This window comes from Sturnira hondurensis, unplaced genomic scaffold (assembly GCF_014824575.4).
Source record: "Sturnira hondurensis isolate 20B ecotype Veracruz unplaced genomic scaffold, ASM1482457v3 Scaffold0005329, whole genome shotgun sequence".
Taxonomy (NCBI): Eukaryota; Metazoa; Chordata; class Mammalia; order Chiroptera; family Phyllostomidae; genus Sturnira; species Sturnira hondurensis.
The window spans coordinates 1,997,178-2,007,369 of record NW_028077960.1 but is presented as its reverse complement, the minus strand read 5'-3'; the positions used below and the strand labels follow the sequence as shown (position 1 = coordinate 2,007,369).

Sequence of the window (10,192 nt, the reverse complement as noted above, 5' to 3'; positions counted from 1 at the left end):
TGTGTGTGCTGGGCAAGATGATTAAGTCCCCAGTGCCACCCTCTAAAAAATACTGTGCTTTGCTTACCAGTTTTTTTCTCTCAGGATTGTTCAGTCTGCCTTAATGGTTCTTGGGCATTTTGTAGTGTAAAATTAGAAAGAGCCAATTGAGGTACGCAACTGAGTAGATGGGAAGAAAGAGGAAAGGAGCCCTACTTTGGGACCGGTCCCAGAGTCTCCTTTGCCATGGCAAATCAGGTAATGGGTTAAGGGGGAGGGAAATTACAACTAGGAGAAGGGACTCCGTTAACCTGAGTGCTGAGGGGGCCTGCATGCAGGGGGTGGCAGCAGAGCCGTGTAGGTGGCCAGGAGTTGGGCTACAGCTGGATGGGCTTGTGGAGCCTCAGAGCTGGTAAGAGGTACAAGGAGATGGGGATGGGGGTAAAAGGATTTTTGATGAATGTTGCTGAGAATCGTGAGTTGGACACACTTTGATGTTCTTCAAGAGACCCAAGTAAAGATTGGGGTTAGGCCCTGGCTGGTGTGGTTGAGTGGATTGAGTGCCGGCGTGGAAACCAAAGGGTCACTGGTTCGATTCCCAGTCAGGACACATGCCTGGGTTGTAGGCCAGGCCCCTGGTTGGTGTGTGGGGCACATGAGAGGCAACCATACATTGATGTTTCTCTCCCTCTCTCTAAAAATAAATAAAAATTGGCCTCCTGGTGCTTACCACAGTCTGTGTTCTCACACCACCTGTACATGAGGAGGAAGCAGAGTGAACCCACCCCATACACCTCGGCCCAGGCCCTTTCCCTGGTCTGTATTTTGAAAGGGGGGACATGGAAAAAAATTTTTAATTAAAATAAATAAATTTAAAAAATTACCCTGGCTGGTGTGGCTCAGTGGATTGAGTGTGGATCTGCAAAATAAGGAGTCACTGGTTCAGTTCCCAGTCTGGGCACATGCCTGGGTTGAGGGCCAGGTCTCCAGTAGGGGGCGTGCAAGAGGCAACTGCACATTGGTGTTTCTCTCCCTCTCATTCTCCCTCCCTTCCCCTCTAAAAAAATAAATAAATAAAATCTTTTTAAAAATTAAAAATCTTCTAAAAAAGATTGGGGTTCCTTTTAGGTACCTTTACCAGCATGTGGTTCTTTAGCATGATCTGTATAGTACTGAGCCATAGGGAGCCCCAGACTATATTCAGGTTATATATATGTGGTATGCATTCTGTGTACTGCCAAGAGTTTTCTTGATCTTATTTTGCCCTCCTAACTCAGCAGCATCAGGATAGACTCAACTAAGGTATTTAATTCCATTTTACACATGGGAATATCAGGGTCACCCTTTCTCTTTCTGCCCTACAGCTACCAAAGAGGTTGCTGCTGCCCCAGAACTAGGTGCCCCAATTCACTAGCATTTATCTCCTGAAACACCCTTACACCACACACCACACACCATCAACACATACCATACACCACCATCACCAGCACACACTACTACCACATGCCACACATAGCACCAGCATCACACACAACATGCCATGCACTACCATACACCATCACCACCACCACCACACACAATTACCATCCACTATTACCATACACACCACCACTCCACCACCACTACTACCACATACCATCACCACATACCACTGCCACCACCACCAGATACCACACATGCCACCACCATCACACACATACTACCAGTACACACCGCACACCAGCAACACATACCACTACTACCACACACAACACATGTTAACCACTACTGTGACCACTACAACCAGATACCTGGTTTTTTAGTCCCAATTTAGTGGCTGCTTCACTACCTTTTTCTTCCTGAAGCTTCCTTCATACATATTTTTTAGGGAAGCACAAAAATCTGAAATGTCATGCAACTACCTCTATACAAAGAACCCTGGAGTCAGATCCTAGTGACTGACAGGTTGTTTATCCTGGGACCTTCCTGGTAGAACCAAATATTCTACAATATTCAAGGCAGGTTTGGTACTGCCTAAGGCAAGGCAAGGGGCAGGATCTGGCCAGAACTGCTGTGTAATAGCAAAAGAATGTTGGGAGTAGGAAAGTGTGAGGGCAAGAGGCAAATGGTACATTTGAGCTTCAGGGCCTTTGGAGAACATGCTGATAATCCAGGTGTAATCTGGGAACGTCATCCCCTTGCTGCAATGACCTGGTCTCATGGTGATTCTATCTGCTGAGAGTATGTGGTCACCTTTGGCCTGCTAGCCCACATAGCAAGTCCCCGGGGAATGGAGGCCCTGCAGATTCCCTTTTGGCTTTCTGGATTCCTGGAAGAGGGTGTAGAGTTCAAAGGTACCTTTGTTTGCTTGGGCACAGTAGGTGAAGGCTGAAGGGTTCACATTGAGGGTGGGGTGAAAATCATTTCTTGTTCTCTGGAGAAATCATGGCTTAGGAGCTCATGTCACCTTGGAACTTCTAAAAATTGTACTCATGCCCTGGCTGGTGTGTCTCAGTAGATTGGTCACTGGTTCAATTCCTGGTCAGGGCACACGCCTGAGTTGTGGGCCAGGTTCCTGGTTGGGGCCTGTGAGAGGCAACTGATCGAGATATTTCTCTCACACATCAATGTTTCTCTCCTCTTCCTCCTTCCCCCCTGTCTAGAACTGAATAAATAAAATCTTTAAAAAATAAAAATTGTACTCTTGGTAGGGTGAAAGTTGAATTCTGGAGCTGCTCCCTTGGGGAGAAATTGGCATGATGGGAACCTGGGAGAGAAGGCCATGTAAGGGAACTCATGTTTATCTGGCACCAGGCCTGTGCCAAACGTGAGCTTTGCAAACCCTATCTCATGTAACTCTCCCAACAGTTCTTCAAGATAGGCATTGCTATCCCCATTAAAAAAATAAGAACCTGAGGCTTAGAGAGAAGAGTATAAAAATTATACTAACTACAAACTAAAATATGTCCTCTAAGAGGGGAGAATAGAAATGGGTGGTGCTGCTCACACAGGCCAGACTTGAGTTGGGAATAGAGAGAGGTACAGATAGGCTGACCATGTCTTTTTTTTGTCCAAAGTGGTCACTTCTGAGAATGAAAAGGGATAATGAATTTGCCAGGACAATAGGCATCAATTGGGTCTGTCTTGGGCAAATTGGGATGTGTAGTTACCCTACGTACAGAGCACCAGAGGGAAGTATGGCTCAGCAACCATGCCCTGGGAATTAACAGCCACCATTTATTATGTAATCCTCATAGCAATTCCTAAGATAGATTTTTTTTGTTCCCTTACAACAGATGAGAAAACTGAGGCTGAAAGGAGTACTTACTTTCTGAAGGTTTCACAGCTTTTAAGTGGGGAAGCTGTGCTGTCTCCACACCCTTGCTCTTTTTGTGGGTCATGCTGCCTCCCAGGTTTAGGATCTTTGGAGGAAGACCAGAGGGAAAAAACAACTGGAGAGATAGAGGCTTTTTGGTCTTGAAGTGTGACAGGCGATTTCCCAGGCCATCCCTGCAGTCTATGTGGCTTCTTCTGGGACAGGCATGTGAGCAGTGTCTGGGGAAGGAGAGTGTATGTGTGATGGTGGCTGGGGCACACTGGAGGCCCCAAAGTCTTCTGCAGTCTTCTCTGATTTTCCTGGACCTTCAGAGGAGCAGTGGCCAATGCAGGGGATTTCTAGGAAAAACAGGTCATTCATTGAGTTGCCCCATCTCTGTGATCAATGAACAGGAACACTGAGAAATTGAATGGTAGGTATTTTGGAGCCAGGACTGTATCCCTAGTCTGCAGATTCTGCTGTGGCTCCAGCTCAGTCCCTCTGGGGCTCCTGGAGAGACTGTGGTAGTCTAGGTGCAGGTATGCTCTGGGTTGAAGGGCAGAAAGTCTGCAAGATCATGCATGTGTAGAAGGTTTGTGGGCTTCAGGATTAGTTCCTGCTGTGTTCACCAGCCAGCCTGACATTCAGGGGTGGGTCAGTGGCCATAATACCAACAATGGAGGGCCTGGTCCAAAGTTCAGATGGCCTTTGCAGGCCCCTTGACTTTTTTAAAATTCTCACCTGGGGACATATTTTTTTTCATTGCTTTGGAAACATTGATATAATAGAAAAACATCTATCGGTTGCCTCTCATAAGCTCCCCAACTGGAGATTGAACGCACAGCCTGGGTATGTGCCCTGACTAGGAATTGACCCACAACTTTTCAGTGTATGGGGCGATGCTCCAACCAACTAAGCTACACAGGCCAGAGCCAGGCCCCTTGACTTATTGCATCACAGGTAGATGGGCAAGAAATTGGCTGCCGATCATGCAGTCAGGCAGACCACACCACCTGCACAGATCTGGGCTTGGGCAGGCTGTAGGCTGACAAGGAAAGGAAAGTCCCTGCCCATAGGATGCCAGTCTACCTGGGTACCTCACACAAGTACGTATGCCAGGCCTCTGTAAGTTAATGGTGCTTCATCAAGGGCTGATTATGTCTCTTTATTCCTTTATTCATTTAAAAATCTAGCCCTGGCTGGTGTAGCTCAGTGGATTGAGTGCAGGCCTGTGAACAAAGGGGTCGCAGTTCAATTCCCAGGGCACGTGCCTGGGTTGCGGGCCAGGTCCCCAGCAGGGGCATGTGAAAGGCAATGACACACCAGTGTTTCCCTCTCTTCCCCCTTTCCTTCCCCTTTCTCTGAAAATAAATAAATACAATCTTTATGAAAAAAGAATGCTCATTTAAAAAATACATAAAAAAAGAAATCTTTGGAAATTAATAGACTATAAACACAGAAGGCAAATACCATATGATTTCACTCATATAGACTCTAAAGAGCAACAGAAATGAACACACAGAATAGAAACAGACTCATACCTTGGACCTGGTGCTCAGCTTCCTGCAGGTTCTCCAAGGCTGGGCGCAGGGCTTGAAAGCCGCGCAGAATGGATGTCTCCTGAAAGCCTTCCAAGTGCTCAGCCAAGTACTGTGACAAAACAAAGGAGGACTGCAAGCAATTCAAGATGATATCTGAGCCATTGTACTCCAGGGTGAGACCACCACAGCCCCGGACACAGCTGAAGACCACCACCTGGGACACCACTCAGGACAAGAATGCTGAAGTTGTTTTTTTAATCCAATTAACTTTTCTCTGAGTTCCAAACCTACACTTTGTTCTCCTTATAAAAATGACCATTTTAAAATGTAATTTAAGATGGTCTGTTAGGGTATAAACCCGCCATCTTCTCAGATCAGCAGCCATCTAAATAAAGCTCTCATAAAGATTAAAAAAAAAGAAGAAGAAACAGACTCATAGATACAGAGAGTACACTGATGGTTGCAAGATGGGAGGGGGTTAAGGGGCTGAGTGAAAAGAGGACAGGATTGAGAAGTACAATTTGGTAGTTACAAAATAGTCACAGGGTTGTAAAGCACAGTATAAGGAATATAGTCAATAACATTGTAATAACCATGTTTGGTGCTGGGCAGATACTTAAAATTTGGGGATTGACCTCACGGTAATGTATGTGGTGCTATGCAGGGGCAGACTCCATGAAAAGGTTTGGTGTCTGTCAACATTTTCCTTTGTGTATATTGCTTGTGGAGCTCATTGACTCATGATCTTAATGGCCTAAACCACAGGGTGTGTTGGTTCTGGGACAACTTGGGAGGGAGTGCAGGCCTGGTGCTGCCTGCGACCAGTCCTGGGCTACTATTTGGAGCTACAAAGGGATCTACAGTTTGTGGCTGCCTCTACTGGGCCTGGGTGTGCAGGAGAAGGGCCTCGTTGTGCACCAAGACTCTGGTTTCCACCAGGACCGCACCTGGGGACAGGTCCGCAAAAGGCCCAAGGCTCCCCGAGATCCACACTCACCTGTTAACTGCCTTTTAAGCTGAGTCACTGTAAGAGTTGTGCTAAGGGCCACCAGCAATCGAGACTCAACTACAACAGGAGGGCTCAAATAACCCACAGAAGGGACGTTTCTGGAGCACCCAGCTCAGGTGCTCAGGGAGACTGCATGGAGTCCCACAGACACCTACTATTTAAGGCCACCATACCAAGGCATAGAAGATCTACCTAATACACAAAAACAAATACAGAGAAGGAGCCAAGATAGGGAGACAAAGAAACACTCCCCAAATAAAAGAAAAGGAGAAGTCTCAGAAAAAGAACTAAATGATATGGAGGCTAGCAAGCCACCAGATACAGCATTTAAAACAATGGTTATACGGATGCTCAAAGAACTTAATGAGAATCTCACTAAAGTGAGAGAAAACATACAAGAAGACATAGAAACCATAAACAGAAGCAGGTAGCAATGAAAATACAACATCTGAAAGGAAGAATGTACTAGAAGAAATCAACAGCAGGTTAGATAAAGCAGAGAATCAACAGCAATTGACAAAGTAGCAGAAAACACCCAATCAGAGAAGCAGAAGCAAAAGCAAAAAGGAATTTTAAAAATTGAGGTTAGTCTAAGACACTTCTGAGACAACCTGAAGTGTAACAACATCCAAATCATTGGTGTATGAGAAGCAAAAGAGAGAAAGCAAGGGATTGATAACCTATTTGAAGAAATAATGGAAGAAAACTTTCCTAACCTGGTAAAAGAAAAAGACACATGGGTCCAAGAAGAGTCCAGTCTCAAACAAGATAAACCCAAAGAGGCTCATTCTAAGATATATCATAATTAAAATGCCACAGGTTAAAGACAGAGAGAATCATAAAAGCAGCAAGAAAAGTAGTTACTTACCCTCTGGGGTATTGCATAAGCTTTTCAACTGTTTTCCCAACAGAAATTTTTCAGGCCAGAAGAGATTGAAAAGAAATATTCAAAGTGATGAAAAACAAGGGCCTACAACCAAAACTACTTTACCTAGCAAGGCTATCATCTAGAAACGAAGGAGAAATAAAAATCTTCCCAGAAAAGGAAAGGCTAAACAAGTTTATTACTACCAAACCAGTATGTTAAAGGGTTGTCTTTAGGAAGAAGGGAAAAAATGAGAAGAAGCCCTGTCTGGTGTGGCTCAGTGAATTGAGTGCTGGACTGTAAACCAAAGAGTCCCTGGTTTCATCCCCAGTCAGGGCACATGCCTGGGTTGAGGGCCTGTGAGAGGCAACCACACATTTATGTTTCTCTCCCTCTCTTTATCCTGCCTTTCCCTCTCTCTAAAAAAGAAATAATGTTTATTTATTTATTTTTAAAAATGTTTAAAAGGAGAGGAATATAGGTATAAAGAATAAAATGCCAATAAATATGTACCCATTAATAATCACTTTAAATATAAATGGATTAAATGCTCCAATCAAAAGACATAGGGTAGCTAAATGAATAAGAAAACAAGAGCCATAAAAACAAGATACATTATCTACAACAGACCCACCTCAGGATGAAAGATACACACAGACTGAAACTAAAAGGATGGAAAAAGATATTTCATGCAGTGGAAACAATAAAGAAGCTGGGATAGCAATATTTATATCACACAAAATGGACTTTAAAATAAGGCTATATAGTAAGAGACACAGAAGGACACTACGTAGTGATACAAGGATTGATCCAACAAGAGGACGTAATCCTTGTGAACATTTATGCACCCATCATAGGAACACCTAAATAAATAAAGCAACTATTGAAGGACACAGAGAGATTGACCATCATATAATCATAGTAGGGGATTTTAACACTTCATTGAAATCAATAGCTAGATCTTCAAGACAAAAGGTCAACAAGGAAATGGCAGCTTTAAGTGACATGCTAGACTAGATGGATTTAATTGATATTTTCAGAGCATTTTACCCCCAAACAGCAGAATATACATTATTTTTAAATGCATATGGAATATTTTCTAGGATAGACTACATGTGAGGGCAGAAAACAAGTCTGAATAAATTTAAGAAGATTTAAGTCATGTGAAGCATCCTTTCTGACCATAATGGCATGAAACTAGAAATTAATTACAAAAAAAAAAGACAAAACCTGAAAAACACACAAAGACATGGAGGCTCAATAACATGTTTCTAAACAATGAATGGGTTAACAATGACATCAAAGAAGATATCAGAAGTTACCTTGAGACAAATGAAAATGAACACAAAACAACCCAAAATCTATGGGACACAGCAAAAACATTCCAAAGAGGGAAGTTCAAAGCAATACAGATCTACCTTAAGAAGCAAGAAAAATCTCAAACAATTAAACTTACACCTAAAGGAATTAAAAAGAGAACAACAAAGCACAAACTGAGTGGAAAGAAGGAAATAATTATGGTTAGAATGGAAATAAATGACATAGAGACTAAAAATATATACAAAATGTCAATGAGACCAGAAGCTGGTTTGTTGAAAAGACAAATAAAGTTGACAAACCTTTAACCGGACTCATCAAGAAAAAAGAGAGAGGACCAAAATAAATAAAATCAGAAATGAAAGAAAAACAATTGACACCACAAGTACCAAAGATTCCAAGAAATTACCACAAACAACTACTTTATTTTGCTGTGTATAATGCACACTTTTTGCCCAATTTTTTAGGGAAAAATAAGGATGCACATTATACATGGATATAATGATTACATATTATGGGTATAATAATGGGTAAATAATCTCATTATTCACAAAATGTGAGTGTGCATTATACACAGCAAAATACACTATGTGCCAACAAATTAAACAATCTGGAAAAAAATGGATAAGTTTCTAGAAACACAATTTCCCAAGGCTGAATCAGGAAGGAACAAAACATCTGAACAGACAAATTACAACTAATTAAATCAAAGCAGTAATAAAAAAATTCATAACAAATAAAAGTCCTGGACCAGATGACTTTACAGGTAAATTTTACTAGTCATTAAAAAAAGAACTAATACCTACCCTTCTCAAACTATTCCAAAAAAATTTCAAGCTTATCTTACAAGGCCATCATTGTCATAATTGTAAAACCAGATAGAGATACTACAAAGAAAGAAAATTATAGATCAATATCACTGATGAACATAGATGCAAAAATCCTCAAGAAAATATTAGCAAACTGAATGCAGAAATACATTAAAAACATCGTACGCCATGACTAGGCAGAATTTCTTCCTGATATGCAAGATTGATACAATATAAAAAAATCAATTATGATACACCACATAAAATAAAGGGTAAAAGACAAATGATTATAACAATAGGTGCAGAAAAAGCATTGGACAAAATCCAGCATGCTTTTGTGATAAAAATTCTCACCAAAGTGGAACTAGAGGGAAGACACCTCAGTAAAGACTATATATAATAAATTCTCGCCTAACTTTCTACCCAACAGGAAAAAACTAAGTGTTTCCCTTAAGATCAGTAACAAAAGAGGGATGTCCACTTTTCCACTTTTATTCAACATAGTACTGGAAGTCCTAGCTACAGCAATCAGACAAGAAGAAATAAAAGGAATCTAAACTGGAAAGGAAGTATTAAAATACTCATTATTTGTAAATGATATAATACTAAATATAGAGAACCCTAAAGACTCCAGAAAAAAAAACTATTAGAACTGATAAATAAATTCAGTAAAGGAGCAGGATACAAAATTAATATTCAGAAATCAATTTTATTTTGTATACAACAGAAATAAACTATCAGAAAAGGAAACTAAGACAACAATTCCATTTACAATAACATTAAAAAAAAAACCCAACTCTATAAGTAAGTTTATCCAAGGAGGTAAAAGACATGTACTCAAAAAATTATAAGGCAAGGGACTTCCGCCAAGATGGAGATGTAGGTGGAAACACTGTGCCTCCTCTCACAACCAAGTTTAAAGTCAACAAAGTTTCAGTAATAAAAACGCAGCCGAACCACAGAAAATTGAACTATATGGAAGTCCAACAACAATGAACCGTTCAACCAGACCAGTAAGAGGGGTGGAGTCAGCAGCAGAGCAGGGTTGGGCAGGAAAGATCTCCCAACCCAGGTGTTCAGGCAGCTGTGGGCGGATCCCAGGTGTGGGGTGGCAACAGGCGGACCCAGTGAGGGCACAAAGCGGCAGGCTGACTGCGGTCACACATTCGCTCGTGCAGATAAACCAGCGAAGGAGTGAGCAGTGAGACAGACCATGCAGGCACCAGTGGCGGGAAGCAGCAGAGGGAACCGCCATTGCCCCTCTTGGACCCCGCCCCCACATACAGCGTCACAACCCAGCCACTGAGTTGCTCCACCTCGGTGAACACCTAGGGCTCTGCTCCTCATATGTAATAGGTGCGAACAGACCAAAACATT

General features: G+C 42.1%; 1 non-coding gene across 1 annotated transcript; it reads left to right on the top strand.

Moving 5' to 3' along the window:
• Window positions 1–692: 692 nt before the first annotated feature.
• On the top strand, window positions 693–822 carry LOC118987871 (small nucleolar RNA SNORA51). The gene has a single exon (XR_005066672.1). It is a non-coding gene; the product is annotated as a small nucleolar RNA SNORA51 (small nucleolar RNA).
• Window positions 823–10,192: the final 9,370 nt, after the last annotated feature.